Source organism: Nomascus leucogenys, chromosome 15, assembly GCF_006542625.1.
Source record: "Nomascus leucogenys isolate Asia chromosome 15, Asia_NLE_v1, whole genome shotgun sequence".
NCBI lineage: Eukaryota > Metazoa > Chordata > Mammalia > Primates > Hylobatidae > Nomascus > Nomascus leucogenys.
In genome coordinates, this window is record NC_044395.1 from 32,336,689 (window position 1) to 32,352,626 (window position 15,938).

The 15,938-nt window shown below is 39.4% G+C and overlaps 1 long non-coding RNA gene across 1 annotated transcript in view; it reads right to left on the minus strand.

The window, feature by feature from the left end:
• Nucleotides 1–9,761: 9,761 nt before the first annotated feature.
• Nucleotides 9,762–15,938, minus strand: part of LOC115830486 — a 33,644-nt gene continuing 27,467 nt past the window's right edge. The window contains exons 2-3 of the long non-coding RNA XR_004026038.1: nt 14,726–14,810; nt 9,762–10,057 (exon numbers count right to left, since the gene is read on the minus strand). This is a non-coding gene — a long non-coding RNA (uncharacterized LOC115830486). The remainder of the gene's footprint in view (nt 10,058–14,725; nt 14,811–15,938) is intronic.

Here is a 15,938-nt window from a genome sequence, read left to right on the forward strand (position 1 = left end):
AATTTTTTGTATTTTTAGTAGAGACAGGGTTTCACCGTGGTCTCGATCTCCTGACCTCATGATCCACCCGCCTCAGCCTCCCAAAGTGCTGGGATTACAAGCGTGAGCCACTGCACCTGGCAACCAACGAGATTTAACAGACATATACAGAGCACTTTACCCAACAACAACAGAATACACGTTATTCTCAAGTGCACATGGAACATTTTTCAGGATAGACCATACAGACATAATAAGCCTCACTACATTTGAAAAGACTGATATGACACAAAGTATCTTCTCTGCACACACTGGGATAAAGTTAGAAATCCATAACAGAAGGAAAACTGGAAAATTCACAAATTTGTGGAGTGTAAATAACACAGTCTTAACCAACAGATCATAGAAGAAATCACAAGGGAAACTGGAGAATACTTAAAGATGAATGAAAATGAAATCACAATATACCAAAACTTATGGGACACAGGAAAAGCAGTGCTGAAGTGGAAATTCATAGCTATAAACATCTAATTAAGAAAGATCTCAAATAGGCAACCTAACTTTACATCTCAAGTAACTAGAAATTGAAGAACAAACTAAACCCAAAGCTAGCAGAATAAAGAAAAGAATAAAAATTAGAACAGAGATACACGAAATCAAAAATAGGAAAATAATACAGAAAGTTAATGAAGCCAAAAGTTGGCTCTTTGAAAAGATCAACAAAATTAACAAACCGTTATCTATATGGACTAAGGAAAAGGAAAAAGGGCTCAAATTTCTAAACCAGAACTGAAATTGAAAACATTACCACCAATTTTACAAAAATAAAAAGTACTAAAAGAGGCCAGGCACAGTGGCTCACACCTGTAATCCCAGCACTTTGGGAGGCTGAGGCAGGCAGATGGCTTGAGGAAGCTTCCAGAGGAAGGAGCAGGCAGCCATCTTTGCTGTTCTGCAGCCTCTGCTGGTGATACCCAGGCAAACAGGGTGTGGAGCACACCTACAGAAAACTCCAGCAAACCTGCAAAAGAGAGGCCTGACTGTTAGAGGGAAAACTAACAAACAGAAAGCAATAATATCAACATCAACATCAACAAAAATGACGCCCATGCAAAAACTTCATCCAAAGGTCATCAGCATCATGATGAATCCACAAAGATGAAGAAAAACCAGCACAAAAAAATGCTGAAAATTCCAAAAACTGGAATGCCTCTTCTCCTCCAAAGGATTACAACTCCTCACCAGCAAGGGCACAAAACTGGATGGAGAATGAGTTTGATGAATTGAGAGAGGTAGGCTTCAGAAGGTGAATAATAACAAACTCCTCCGAGCTGAAGGAGAGTGTTCTAACCCAATGCAAGGAAGCTAAGAACCTTGACAAAGGTTATAGAAACTGCCAATTAGAATAACCACTTTAGAGAAGAACATAAATGACCTGGTGAAGCTGAAAAACACAGCACAAGAACTTCATGAAGCATACACAAATATCAATAGCCGAATCAATCAAGTGGAAGAAAGAATATCAGAGATTGAAGATCAACTTAATGAAATAAAATGTGAAGACAAGATTAGAGTAAAAATAATGAAAAAGAATGAACAAAGCCTCCAAGAAATATGGGACTATGTGAAAAGACCAAACCTACAATTGATTGGTGTACGTGAAAGTGACAGGGATGATGGAACCAAGTTGGAAAACATACTTCAGGATATTATGCAGGAGAACTTCCCCAACCTAGTAAGACAGGCCAACATTCAAATTCAGGAAGTACAGAGAACATCACTAAGATACTCCTCGAGAAGAGCAACCCCAAGACACATAATCATCAGATTCACCAAGGTTGAAATGAAGGAAAAAATGTTAAGGACAGCCAGAGAGAAAGGTCAGGTTACCCACAAAGGGAAGCCCATCGGACTAACAGCAGATCTCTGCAGAAACCCAACAAGCCAGAGGAGAGTGGGGCCCAATATTCAACATTCTTTAAGAAAGGAATTTTCAACCCAGAATTTCACATCCAGCCAAATTAAGCTTCACAGGCGAAGGAGAAATAAATTCCTTTACAGACGAGCAAATGCTGAGGGATTTTGTCACCACCAGGCCTGCCTTACAAGAGCTCCTGAAGAAAGCACTAAATATGAAAAGGAAAAACCAGTACCAGGCACTGCAAAAACGTACCAAAATATAAAGACCAATGACACTTTGAATAAACTGCATCAACTAATGTGCAAAATAACTAGCTAGCATCATGATGACAGGATGAAATTCACACATAGCAATATTAACCTTAAATGTAAATGGGCTAAATGCCCCAATTAAAAGACACAGACTGGCAAATTGCATAAAGAGTCCAGACCCATGGATGTGCTGTATTCAGGAGGCCCATCTCACGTGCAAAGACACACATAGGCTCAAAATAAAGAGATGGAGGAAGATTTACCAAGCAAATGGAAAGCAAATAAAAAAAAAGTAGGGATTGCAATCCTAGTCTCTGATAAAACAGACTTTAAACCAACTAAGATCAAAAAAGACAAAGAAAAGCATTACATAATGGTAAAGGGAACAATGCAATAAAAAGAGCTAACTATCCTAAGTATATATGCACCCAACACAGGAGCACCCAGATTCATAAAGCAAGGTTTAGAGGCCTACAAAGAGACTTAGACTCCCGCACAATAATGGTGGGAGACTTTAACACCCCACTGTCAATATTAGACAGATCAACGAGACAGAAAATTAACAAGATATGCAGGACTTGAACTCAGCTCTGGACCAAGTGGACCTAATAGACCTAATAGACATCTACAGGGCTCTCCACCCCAAATCAACAGAATATACATTCTTCTCAGCACCACACAGCACTTATTCTAAAATGGACCACTTAATTGAAAGTAAAACAGTCCTCAGCAGCCGGGCGTGGTGGCTCATGCTTGTAATCCCAGCACTTTGGGAGGCTGAGGCAGGCGGATCACAAGGTCAGGAGATCGAGACCACAGTGAAACCCCGTCTCTACTAAAAATACAAAAAAAAAGTTAGCCGGGCGTAGTGGCGGGCACCTGTAGTCCCAGCTACTCGGAGAGGCTGAGGCAGGAGAATGGCGTGAACCCGGGAGGCGGAGCTTGCGGTGAGCCGAGATTGCGCCACTGCACTCCAGCCTGGGCGACAGAGCGAGACTCCGTCTCAAAAAAAAAACAAAAAACAAAAAACAGTCCTCAGCAAATGCAAAAGAACACAAATCATAACAAACAGCCTCTCAGACCACAGTGCAATCAAATTAGAACTCAGGATTAAGAAACTCACTCAGAACAGCACAACTACATGAAAACTGAACAACCTGCTCCTGAATGACTACTGGGTAAATAAGGAAATTAAGGCAGAAATAAATAAGTTATTTGAAACCAATGAGAACAAAGACAACATGTACCAGAATCTCAGGGACACAGCTAAAGTAGTATTTAGAAGGAAATTTATAGCACTAAATGCCCACATCAGAACGCAGAAAAGATCTGAAATCAACACCCTAACATCACAATTAAAAGAATTAGAGAAGCATAGAGCAAACAAATTCAAAAGCTAGCAGAAGGCAAGAGATAACTAAGATCAGAGAAGAACTAAAGGAGATAGAGACACGAGAAACCCTTCAAAAAATCAATGAATCCAGGAGGTAGTTTTTTGAAAAGATTAACAAAATAGATAGACCACTAGTCAGACTATTAAAAAAGAAAAGAGAGAAGAATCAAATAGACAAAAGAAAAAAATGATAAGGGGGATACCACCACTGATACCACAAAAATACAAACTACCATCCGAGAATACGATAAACACCTCTGTGCAAATAAACTACAATATCTAGAAGAAATGGATAAATTCCTGGACACATACACCCTCCCAAGACTAAACCAGGAAGAAGTTGAATCCCTCAATAGTCTAATAAAAGTTCTGAAATTGGGCAGTAATTAATAGCCTACCAACCAAAAAAAGCCCAGGACCAGACGGATTCACAGCCAAATTCTACCAGAGGTACAAAGAGGAGCCGGTACCATTCCTTCTGAAACTATTCCAAACAATAGAAAAAGAGCGACTCCTCCCTGACTCATTTTATGAGGCCAGCATCATCCTGATACCAAAGCCTGGCGGAGACACAACAAAAAAAGAAAATTTCCGTCCAATATCCCTGATGAACATCAATGTGAAAATCCTCAATAAAATACTGGCAAACTGAATCCAGCAGCACATCAAAAAGCTTCTCCACCACAATCAAGTCAGCTCCATCCCTGGGATGCAAGTCTGGTTCAACATATTCATATCAATAAATGTAATCCATCACATAAACAGAACTAATGACAAAAATCACGTGATTATCTCAATAGATGGCAGAAAAGTCCTCCGATAAAATTCAACAACTTTTCATGCTAAAAACACCCAGTTAACTAGGTAATGATGGAACATATCTCAAAATAATAACAGCTATTTATGACAAACTCATAGCCAATATCATACTGAATGGGCAAAAGCTGGAAGCATTCCCTTTGAAAACCAGCACAAGACAACGATGCCCTCTCTCACCACTCCTATTCAATACAGTATTGAAAGTTCCAGCCAGGGCAATCAAGCAAGAGAAAGAAATAAAGGTATTCAAATAGGAAGGCAGAAAGTCAAATTGTCTTTGTTTGCAGATGACATGATTGTGTATTTAGAAAACCCCATTGTCTCAGCCCAAAAACTACTTAAGCTGATAAGCAACTTCAGCAAAGTGTCAGGATACAAAATCAATGTGCAAAAATTGCAAGCATTCCTATACACCAATAGCAGACAAACAGAGAGCCAAATCATGAGTGAACTCCCATTCACAATTGCCACAAAGGGAATAAAATACCTAGGAATACAACTTACAAGGGATGTGAAGGACTGCTTCAAGGAGAACTCTACAAACCACTGCTCAAGGAAATAAGAGAGGACACAAACAAATGGAAAAACATTCCATGCTCATGAGTAGGAAGAATCAACGTCATGAAAATGGCCATACTGCCCAAAGTAATTTATAGATTCAATGCTATTCCCATCAAGATACCATTGACTTTCTCCACAGAATTAGAAAAAACTACTTTAAATTTCATATGGAACCAAAAAAAAAGCCCACATAGCTAAGACAATCCTAAGAATAAGAACAAAGCTGGAGGTATCACACTACCTGACTTCAAACTATACTACATGGCTGTAGTAACCAAAACAGCATAGTAATGGTACCAAAACAGATATATAGACCAACAAAACAGAACAGAAGTCTCAGAAATAACACCACACATCTATAACCATCTGATCTTCGACGCACCAGACAAAAACAAGCAATGGGGAAAGGATTCCCTATTTAATAATAGTGTGGGGAAAACTGGCTGGCTATATGCAGAAAACTGAAACTGGACCCCTTCCTTACACCTTACACAAAAATTAACTCAAGATAGATTAAAGACTTAAATGTAAGACCTAAAACCATAAAACCCCTAGAAGAAAACCTAGGCAATACCATTCAGGACATAGACATGAACAAAGACTTCATGACTAAAACACCAAAAGCAATTGCATGCAACAAAAGCCAAAATTGACAAATGGGATCGAATTACACTAAAGAGTTTCTGCACAGCAAAAGAAACTATCATTAGAGTAAACAGGCAACCTACAGATGGGAGAAAATTTTTGCAATCTATCCATCTGACAAAGGTCTAGTATCCGGAATCTACAAGGAACTTAAAGTTACAGGAAAAAAACAACCCCATCAAAAAGTGGGCAAAGGATGTGAACAGACACTACTCAAAAGAAGATATTTATGTGGCCAACAAACATAGGAAAAAAAATCTCATCGTCACTGGTCATTAGAGAAATGCAGATCAAAACGACAATGAGATACCATCTCATGCCAGTTAGAATGGCGATCATTAAAAAGTCAGGAAACAACAGATGCTGGAGAGCATGTGGAGAAATAGGAATGCTTTACGCTGTTGGTGGGAGTGTAAATTAGTTCAACCATTGTGAAAGACAGTGTGGTGATTCTTCAAGGATCTAGAACCAGAAACACCATTTGACCCAGCAATCCCATTACTGGTTATATACCCAAAGGATTATAAATCATTCTACTGTCACATGTGGTGGCTCACACCTATAATCCCAGCACTTTGAGAGGCCAAGGCAGGTGGATCACCTCAGGCCAGCAGTACAAAACCAGCCTGACCAACATGGTGAAACCCCATCTCTACCAAAAATACAAAAATTAGCTAGGCATGGTGGCAGGCACCTGTAATCCCAGCTACTTGGGAGGCTGAGGTAGGAGAATCACTTTAACCTGGGAGGTGGAAGTTACAGTGAGCTGAGATCACACCACTGCACTTCAGCCTGGGCAACAGAGGAAGACTCCATCTCAAAACAAACAAAAAAATCACTCTACTATAAAGACACATGCACACATATGTTTATTGCAGCACTATTTACAATAGTAAATACTTGGAGCCAACCCAAATGTCCATCAATGATAGACTGGATAAAGAAAATGTGGCACAGATACACCATGGAATACTATGCAGCCATAAAAAAGAATGAGTTCATGTCTTTGCAGGGACATGGATGAAGCTAGAAACTATCATTCTTAGCAAACTAACACGGGAACAGAAAACCAAACAAAAAAAAATTCTGAGAAGAAAGCAGAGGGCAAGTGCTTCATGATATTGGATTTGACCATGATTTATTGGATGTGACACCAAAAGCACAGACAACAACAACAAAATGCACATATTGGACTTCATGAAAATGTAAGAATTTTGTGCATCAAAAAACACTCTCAACAGAATAAAAAGGTAACCTAAAGAGTGGGAGAAAATATTTGTAAATCATATATATGATAAGGAATTAATATAGAGCATAGAGACCTCCTAAAATTTGACAACAAAAAAATTTTGATTTAAAATTCTGCAAAGAACTTAAATAGAAGTTTCTACGAAGAATATATACAAATGATCGATAAGCACATTAAAACATGCTCAACATCACTAATCATTAGAGAAATGCAAATCAAAACCACAACGAGATACCACCTCACATCCCCTAAGATGGCTTCTATTTTTAAAAGCTGAGAATAAGTGTGGGCGAATATATGAAAAAATTGGAACCTCTGTGCACTCTTCAAGGGAAAATTGTATAGCAGTTGTGGAAAACAGTACAGTGGTTCTCCAAGAAATAAAAGCAGAATTATCATGTGATCCAGCGATTCCACTTCTGGGAAAGTACGCAAAAGAATTGAAAGCAGGATCTCAAAGACACAGTTGTACACTCATGTTCATAGCAGCATTATTCCCAGGAGCTAAAATGTGGAGGCACACAAGTGTCCACTGACAGAAGAACAGATAAACAAAATGTGGTATATATACACAATGGAATGTTAGCCATAAAAAGGAAGAAAATTCTGGATAAAACTTGAGGACCTTAGGCTCAGTGAAATAAGCCAGTTGCAAAAAGACAAACACTTCATGACTCCACTTACATGAGGTACTTAGAGTAATAACATTCATAGAGACGGAAAGTAGAATGATAGTTTCCAGGGCCTTTGGGGGAAGGGGCAATAGGGAATTATTGTTTAATGGGCATACAGCTTCAGTTTTGCAAGAAGGAAAGTGTTCTGGAGATTGATGGTGGTGATGGTTGTACAACCATATGAATGTACTTAATACCACTGAACTGTGCACTTAAAAATGATTAAGACATTAAATTTTATGTTATATGTATTTTTCCCCAAAAAAAGAGAAAAATTTACAATGAAAAAAGATCATAAGTCAAAATTCAATTTGTAAAATACTATGTATTGAATTATCAGTTGTATTTTTTAGCATATTTTAAACATTTTTAAAATGTATAAATATAGTATAAACATATGTTTAGGTGTGGAATGATAAAGAACAAAATAGTATGCATGATCATATCCAAGTTTTCCTTATATGTGTTTTTATAATGGACAGGAATTTATTTTGTAATAATAACACCATAAAATATTTTTCAAAAGCACATAAAAAATAATTATCACGAAGTTTCTTCAGGCAAAAGGTTTCCTTCATAAGGAAGAGAAAGTTAGAAACAGGATATCTCATCTGAAAAATGAAGTGTGACTGTTAGGAAGAAACAATAACACAAGTTACCATGGAATAAAAGTGTCTTTTTAAAATTTTTGTTTGTGTTAAAAAGGAACCAGCTATTTATCATTGCAGAGTTAATAATTTAGTGAAGAAATTATAGCTATTCCAGGTTTAGTTTTATTAGGCTGAAAGAAATCATTTTTAATAACACATCACCGTTGTAGAACTTCTTTTCTTCAACTTCATGTCTTCTGGAATGTTCTTGACAATAATTAAACTATATTTAACCACACATGGCAATGCACTTCGTGTGACTATAGTTGAACAAACTAAGCCATTGCTAGGGCTTGAATGTTTGTCTCTTCCCAAACTCATGTTGAAACTTAAATGTCACTCTAACAGTATTAAGAGATGGAAACTTTAAGAAGTGACAAAGCTGTGGGGGCTCTGTCCTCATGAGTGGATTAATGCCATTATTGCAGGAGGGAGTTTGTTATCATGGGAATTATAAAAAAAACAAGTTTGGCTGGCTCTCTCACTCTCTCTCGCTCGCTCTCTCACTCTCTCTCGCTCGCTCTCTCTCCCTCTTGCTTTCCACCATAGAATGATACAGCAAGAAAGCCCTCACCAGATGCCAGCCCCTTGATTTTGAACTTCCCATCCTCCAGACTCTGCAGATGTCAATTTTTGTTCTTTATATATTACCCAGTCTGTGGTTATCGTGTTATAGCAGCACAAAACAGACTAAGACAGCCACTGTAAAGGTCAACTCATTTTCTCCTGGTGTTTAGATAGGATGGCATAGACTGCCAGATGCCTACTCAAACATTCATTCTCTGCTTTTTTTTTTTTGGAGAGCCCCAATTTTTAACTAAGAACATTGCCATTGTAAATCAAAGACCATTTCTCAAACTTTCTTAACAGCAAGTATACAGAAATGTGATGTGGGATATCTAGGAAAGCTTAAAGGGACTCTGTTGGTCTTATGCTTTTCTGCTTTTCTTACATTTTGCAGCCTGAAAAGCTAGCAGGAGAGGAGCTCAAACAAGATTGAATTTTATTTCTCTTTTATCTAACAGTCCAGCAGTGCACAGACCTGGGCAGGTGCAGGAGCTCTCCTCAATGTGAGGCTCCCAGGCTTGCTCTGCTTGTCTCTGATTTCCAGCCAGCAGTCAGAAATATAGAGAGAAATGAAATTCTATTTTTTAAGCCACTGTATATCTATATCCCCTTGTCAAGAAGCTTAGCTCATTCTCTACTGATATTAGTCCTCAAAGGACTGCATGGAGCAGGGCCACTGCTGGTATGAAACTCCGGCACAGAGCTCTTCTGTAAAAATGAAATGAACTATCTTTTCTTTAAATCATTATGTCCTGGGGTCTGTAGCCTATTCTAAATAATGCATATAGCAAATAGATCAGGCACACCTATCTTGCACCAGCAGGAAGAAGCCTATAAAATCTGAACAGCCTTCTACAAGCACATACTTCTAACACTTGCAAAAAGTAGAGAATAATGAGTAAAGGACAATAGACAAAGAATTGCTCACAGAAAATGGAACAAGTTCTAACCAAGAATGTATTCCATTGCCAGGGTAAGGAGTCTGTTTTTCTGCCATTAGAATTTAGGCATTGTTATAAACCATTGAGTCCTGCTCATTTCCCATTTCCCAATTTTCCATTTGTGAAAGAGAGATTTTATTGCAGATAAACCATTCTACAACATCATTACGTACTGGATGCAGGTGTGGGAGGCAAGAGCCACCCTGTCACTTGACGGAGAGGACAGCACATCACCCAGAGATCCTGGACTTGGGGATGGATGCAGCACCCAGACAGGACTTTGGGTTGTTGGTATGTGGTGATTATGCTCCACTGCTGAGAAAAAAAAGGTGAGCCTGGCTACATGGAGGGCCAAAGGAGTGGGCTGTGATGGATCACTATTTCCTCCAGTATCCATTCTCCTCTTCCTTTCAAAAATAGAAACACCAAGTTTTAGCTAAATACATGGCCAAAAGCTACAGACCAGAATTCCCCAGCCTCACTGGTCTGTTCCTCCAATCAAGTCCAGGCCAACAGAATGTAAGCAGACGTAAAGTGTGCAACTCCTCTGTTGCCTCTGTAAAAATGAAGCATTGGCTGCACGCAGTGACTCACGCCTGTAATCCCAGCACTTTGGGAGGCCAAGGCAGGCAGATCACCTGAGGTCAGGAGTTTGAGACCAGACTGACCAACATGGCAAAACCCCGTCTCTACTAAAAAGACAAAAATTAGCCAGGCTTGGTGGCAGGCACCTGTAATCCCAGCTACTTGGGAGGCTGAGGCAGGAGGATGGCTGGAACCTGGGAGGCGGAGGTTGCAGTGAGCCGAGATCACGCTGTTGAACTACAGCCCACCAGCCTAGGCAACAAGAATGAAACTTCATCTCAAAAAAAAAAAAAAAAGCATTGTCCCCAGGACATTCTCATTCCTCCTTCCCAGCCCCTGGAAAATGGCAGCTGCTGGACAACTAGGAAAGCCTTAAATAAGCTGAAATTCTAATTTACAGCCAATAGTTCAGGTACACAAGCTGGTACCAAACTGCAAAGGAATGAGAAACAGTAAGGATAATTTACTAACTCTGTAATCTGTCTCTGTCCGTTCCATTTTAAAATTCTGAGATATCCTCCTTTTGTTACGAACATAGCCTTTCTTTTGTAAAATGATGGTAATAACAGGCCATAGATTATTTTTGATGTTCTTGCTTTACAAAATAAGTGTCAGCATCCCAGTTTTTAAAAAATGATATTAATCCACGAAATCCAAAAATCTGGGAACCATCACAATAGGATACAGTGACAAGGAAGGCTTTAGGTACAGAACTTACAAGATCAAATGTATTCTCTAGGAAGTCAACTCAAACGTCAGTCTAGTGAGTTATGAATTCTCCTATCCATAATCCTGTCAGAAAATGGTGGGAGAGCAGTGCTAGCAGACAAGACTATAAAAACTATTTACTAAGATAGCAAAGTACCATTAAAGAGAAATTCCTCCTTTCATGTGATTTTCTTCACTATTATTTACAAGTCTGTTTACAACATACTTTTAGAAGACATAATTAATATTCAGATATTTCATCAACAATGAAGTCCTTATAAATAAATACAGAGAATTACAATTTGTTCTGAGAACCACACAGGGAATGTGATTTCACTATTATTCTTAGTCATTCAACAAGCATTCATTGAGCCAGGAACTTGGGGAATGAAGAAGGATACAAAGATACAAAACACACAGATCCTGCCTTCAAGAATATCAAAGTCTGATGAATAACATGGCTATGTAAAAAATAACTATAACACATTTTGGCTGGGCGCAGTGGCTCACACCTGTAATCACCTCACTTTGGGAGGCCAAGTGGGGGGGTGAATCACTTGCGGTCAGGAGTTCGAGATCAGCCTGGCCAACATGGCAAAACCCCAACTCTACTAAAAATACAAAAATTAGCCAGGCATGGTGGGGCACACCTGTAATCACAGATACTTGGGAGGCTGAGGCAGGAGAATTGCTTGAACCCAGGAGGCGGAAGTTGCAGTGAGCCGAGATTGCACCACCACTGCATTCCAGCCTGGGTGACAGAACAAGACTCCGTCTCAAAAAAAAAAAAAAAAAAAATACATTTTCAGAGTCATAATAGATGATATACAATGTGAGAGGGAGAAAGTCCTAACACTGGGATTCTATAAGTTGTTTTTTTGTTTGTTTGTTTTTTGAGACGGAGTTTCGCTCTTGTTGCCCAGGCTGGAGTGCAATGGCGCGATCTCAGCTCATGCAACCTCTGCCTCCCAGGTTCAAGCTATTTTCCTGCTTCAGCCTCCTGAGTAGCTGGGATTACAGGCACGTGCCACCAAACCCGGCTAATTTTGTATTTTTAGTAGAAGCAGGTTTTCTCCATGTTGGTCAGGCTGGTCTCAAACTCCCAACCTCAGGTGATAATGCCTACCTCAGCCTCCCAAAGTGCTGGGACTACAGGCGTGAGCCACCGCGCCCGGCGTGGGATTCTGTAAGTTGTTTTCATGAGTTTCTAAGCTACATTCTATCAATTCCAGCATGCCGCACACAGGTCCAAAACTCCAGTTTGATATAAAGTGTTTGGGATGAGCAGACTCTTTCTAACAGGTTTGAGAACCTCCCCTCCAGCACCACAGCCTGGAAAAACTTTATTTTCTTGTGAGATAGCCTAAGACTCTTCTTGCCTAATCTTTCTTCCTTCAGATTCCAGACCTGCATCAGAGTCTGAAAGCTCTCCCTACCTAGTCCACTCCTTCACCCGTTATCCTTCACAGGTGTTTCCCCAAAAACCTCTTTTATGTCGAATCCGATCCTCTTGGTATCAGCTTTTAGAGAACTTTAATTAACAGAAGGGGTGTCCAGTTATCTAACATTGCATAAAAAGAACCCGAAACCGTAGCTCAAAACAACAATCGTTTTATTGTATCTCATGATTTTGTAGGCCAGGAGTTCAGGCAAGGCTGCCCTAGGTGATCCTTTTGTTCTGTGGGGCCCACGGGCTGGTTGGGAGGGGCTGGGATGGCTTCAATCACACGTCTGCTCCGTTACTGGAGATAATTGGAAATCTGGGCTCAGCTGGGACTGTCAACCATATTGCCTGCTCGTGGCATCTTCTCCACCATGGAGGCTGTATGACTTTTAAGATCTAGCCATAGAAGTCATATAGCCTCACTTCTGCCATACTCTACTGATAAAAGTAATCAGAAACACAACCACAGTTAAAATGAGGCAATACACACCTCCTCCTTGAAGCCGGGAATGCCAAAGAATTTGCTGTTATGTTTCTAAACCGCCACATGAGGGCACCCTTTCTCTTATGAAACCACTAAGTTTCATCAACTTCAGGAGACTATCATTCAAACCAGGAGAGATGTATTAATTCTAACCAAAAGAATAGTTGCTACCACAAAAATGCTGTATGGATCAGCAAAGATACGTTCTAGTTTATACCTACTTTGTCATTACAGTTCAATTGTCAATGCCCCAATCAACAAAAAGGGAATTCAGATCTAGTGCTTTACACTCCAGATGACGTGAATCTAAAGACCATGACCCTGGTGACCACAGTAGTTTCTTTAAAGGTAAAGTCTGTATTTCCTACAAGTATAGAAGGCTGCATGCAACGTGAACCCTGGCCACTGACTCACTGATCATTCTTGGTGTGTGAAACTGTTACTCTTTTGGTTACTAGCAAGCATACGGAGGAGAGTAAATTGCACCTGAGCGTAATCTCCAACTAAGGGGCTGCTGTGACCTACTGTTGCCTTTTGGAACTTTAATTGGGGAGGTAAAAAACATGGAGTTATGATTACCAAAGGATGATGAATTAAACTTCAAAGGAATAACACAGTCTTATATCCCTGTCATCTTTTGCTGAGGCATCTTCATAAAGATAAGCACGTTAGGACCATGCAGCAGTGACTTTCCTTGGTTACAAAGCAAGAGTGGATTCGCCATCCTAGTCATTGATGATGGTGAATGTCAAGTTTGTTTGTGTGCACGTGTATGTGCTAAACATTCACTTGAAAGATACCTTGAGAACTACTTTGGCATAATACAAATGCATTTGACAGGCTTTTTTGTCTTGCCTCTCAAATTAGCAAATTTCCCTAGCCCTGAATAAAACCAAGCAACTACAGTATATAGAAAAATTTAGGAACCCTAAATAATGGATTGAAATTCTATTCAAACTTAACACCTAATTGTACTTTTTTAGTCATCAGTAACCAGACTAATCTAAGAAATCATTCAGTTATAAAAAATATGATTAACCTAGCACTTTTTTTCAAGTTTTTCCTCCTCTACCATAATTTTGATATGAAAAGTGGAGTTTTTGGCAGAAAAAGCAGAGTCTATGTCTGAATCGTTCAGAGAAACAATGGTTAGCGCGGTTTAGCACATAAAAGTTGTCCAACAAATATTTGTTGAAGCCAGGTGCTGTGGCTCACGCCTGTAATTCCAGCACTTTGGTCAAGGTGGGTGGATCACTTAAGACCAGGAGTTTGAGACCAGCCTGGCCAACATAGCGAAAGCCCGTCTGTACTAAAAATACAAAAAAAATTAGCCAGGCGTGGTGATGCACACCTGTGGTCCCAGGTACTTGGGAGGCTGAGGCAGGAGAATTGCTTGAATCTGGGAGGCGGAGGTTGCAGTGAGCTGAAATCATGACACGGTACTCCAGCCTGGGTGATAGAGTGAGACTACTCTGCCTCAAAAAATAAATAAATGAAATAAAATAAAATATTTGTTGAATGATTGGTTGAATGAATGAATGGATGAGTGGTATTTATTTGTGTTAACTTACTCAGTTAGGATTTTCATTTACACATCTTCCAGAAGGTAGTGGTATAAATTAAAAATAATAGGTAAGATAGAGGCTAATTTAAATTTGAAATCGCTATATGGTGTCTATTCAGCTTGTTAACAATTAATACTTAGATGTTAATTATAATTTAGTTAGGACAGATTTCCTTTGGACTTCATTTCTTACGTGTCCATATTAGACAATTAGGTCTTTTTAGCTAAACCCTGATATTCTGGTTATCTTAATAACCATTACATCACCAACAATGATTAAAAGGTATTACCTTAATTACTTTCAGGCAAGGAATTTATTCACTTTGTTCAGCAGCAAGAAGGGCACATGACACAGAGTAAGCACCCATTAAATACCTGTTGAATAAGGCAATTAAGTATTAAACTCCGTTTCTCAATGTGAGTACATAACAAAGAATGTGCAGCCATCCCCAATCCACCCTACATACCTACATTCTGATCATTACAGCAACCCTGAAAAATAGGTATTATTTTATTCATTTCATAAATTAGGAAATTCTCATGGCTGGGATGTGACAGCACTTGCATTTGAAGCTATATTTGTAAGTTCCCAAAGTCTTTTTAATTGCCTCTCCAGGAGCAGTGGCTCATGCCTGTAATCCGAAAACTTTGGGAAGCCAGGCGGGTGGATCACCTGAGGTCAGGAGTTCGAGACCAGCTTGACCAACATGGTGAAACCCCATCTTTATTAAAAAAGAAAAAAAATACTAAAATAAATTAGCCTAAAAAATTAGGTGGTGGCATGTGCCTATAACCCCAGCTACTCGGGAGTCTGAGGCAGGAGAATCGCTTGAACCCAGGAGGCGGAGGTTGCAGTGAGCCAAGATCGTGCCACTGCACTCTAACCTGGGCAACACAGCCAGATTCCGTCCCGAAAAAATAAAATAATAATAATAATTGCCTCTCCAATAAGATAATCTTAAGGACATATACATATAGAAAAGAAAAACAAACAACAATTACTGGATATCTGACTTTGTGTCTGGACTTAGTCCTTTGCCTCATGATTGTCCCTGATAGCCATGTTCAGGGACAATCTATTTTCATATAGAATCATCCATCAGGGCCCCGTACTGCCTTTTGGCTCCAAAATCTGCCTCTTGGGGTTTTCCTATTAATTGTTGTCAACACAAAGACCAGACCACCATTTCCTGTTCAGCCTGGCTTTCCTGTCTTTTCACAAACAAATCATTCAGCCACCAACAAATAACCAGTCTTTCTTTTTTTTGTTTTGTTTTGTTTTTAGTAGAGACGAAACCACACTCAGCTAGTCCTTGGTTCTTTGAAGAAAGACTATGCTTACCCGAACTAACAACACAGAATTGAGCTCTAGGCGAATTTGTCCTTATAACCCAATCACTTTCTCTGATGTGTCCTCAGAGAATGCAGAATATTTTAATACTGGCCTGATGATCATAATTCTTCTCTACTCCAAAATCCTAAAGATATTCTATGTTTTATTTT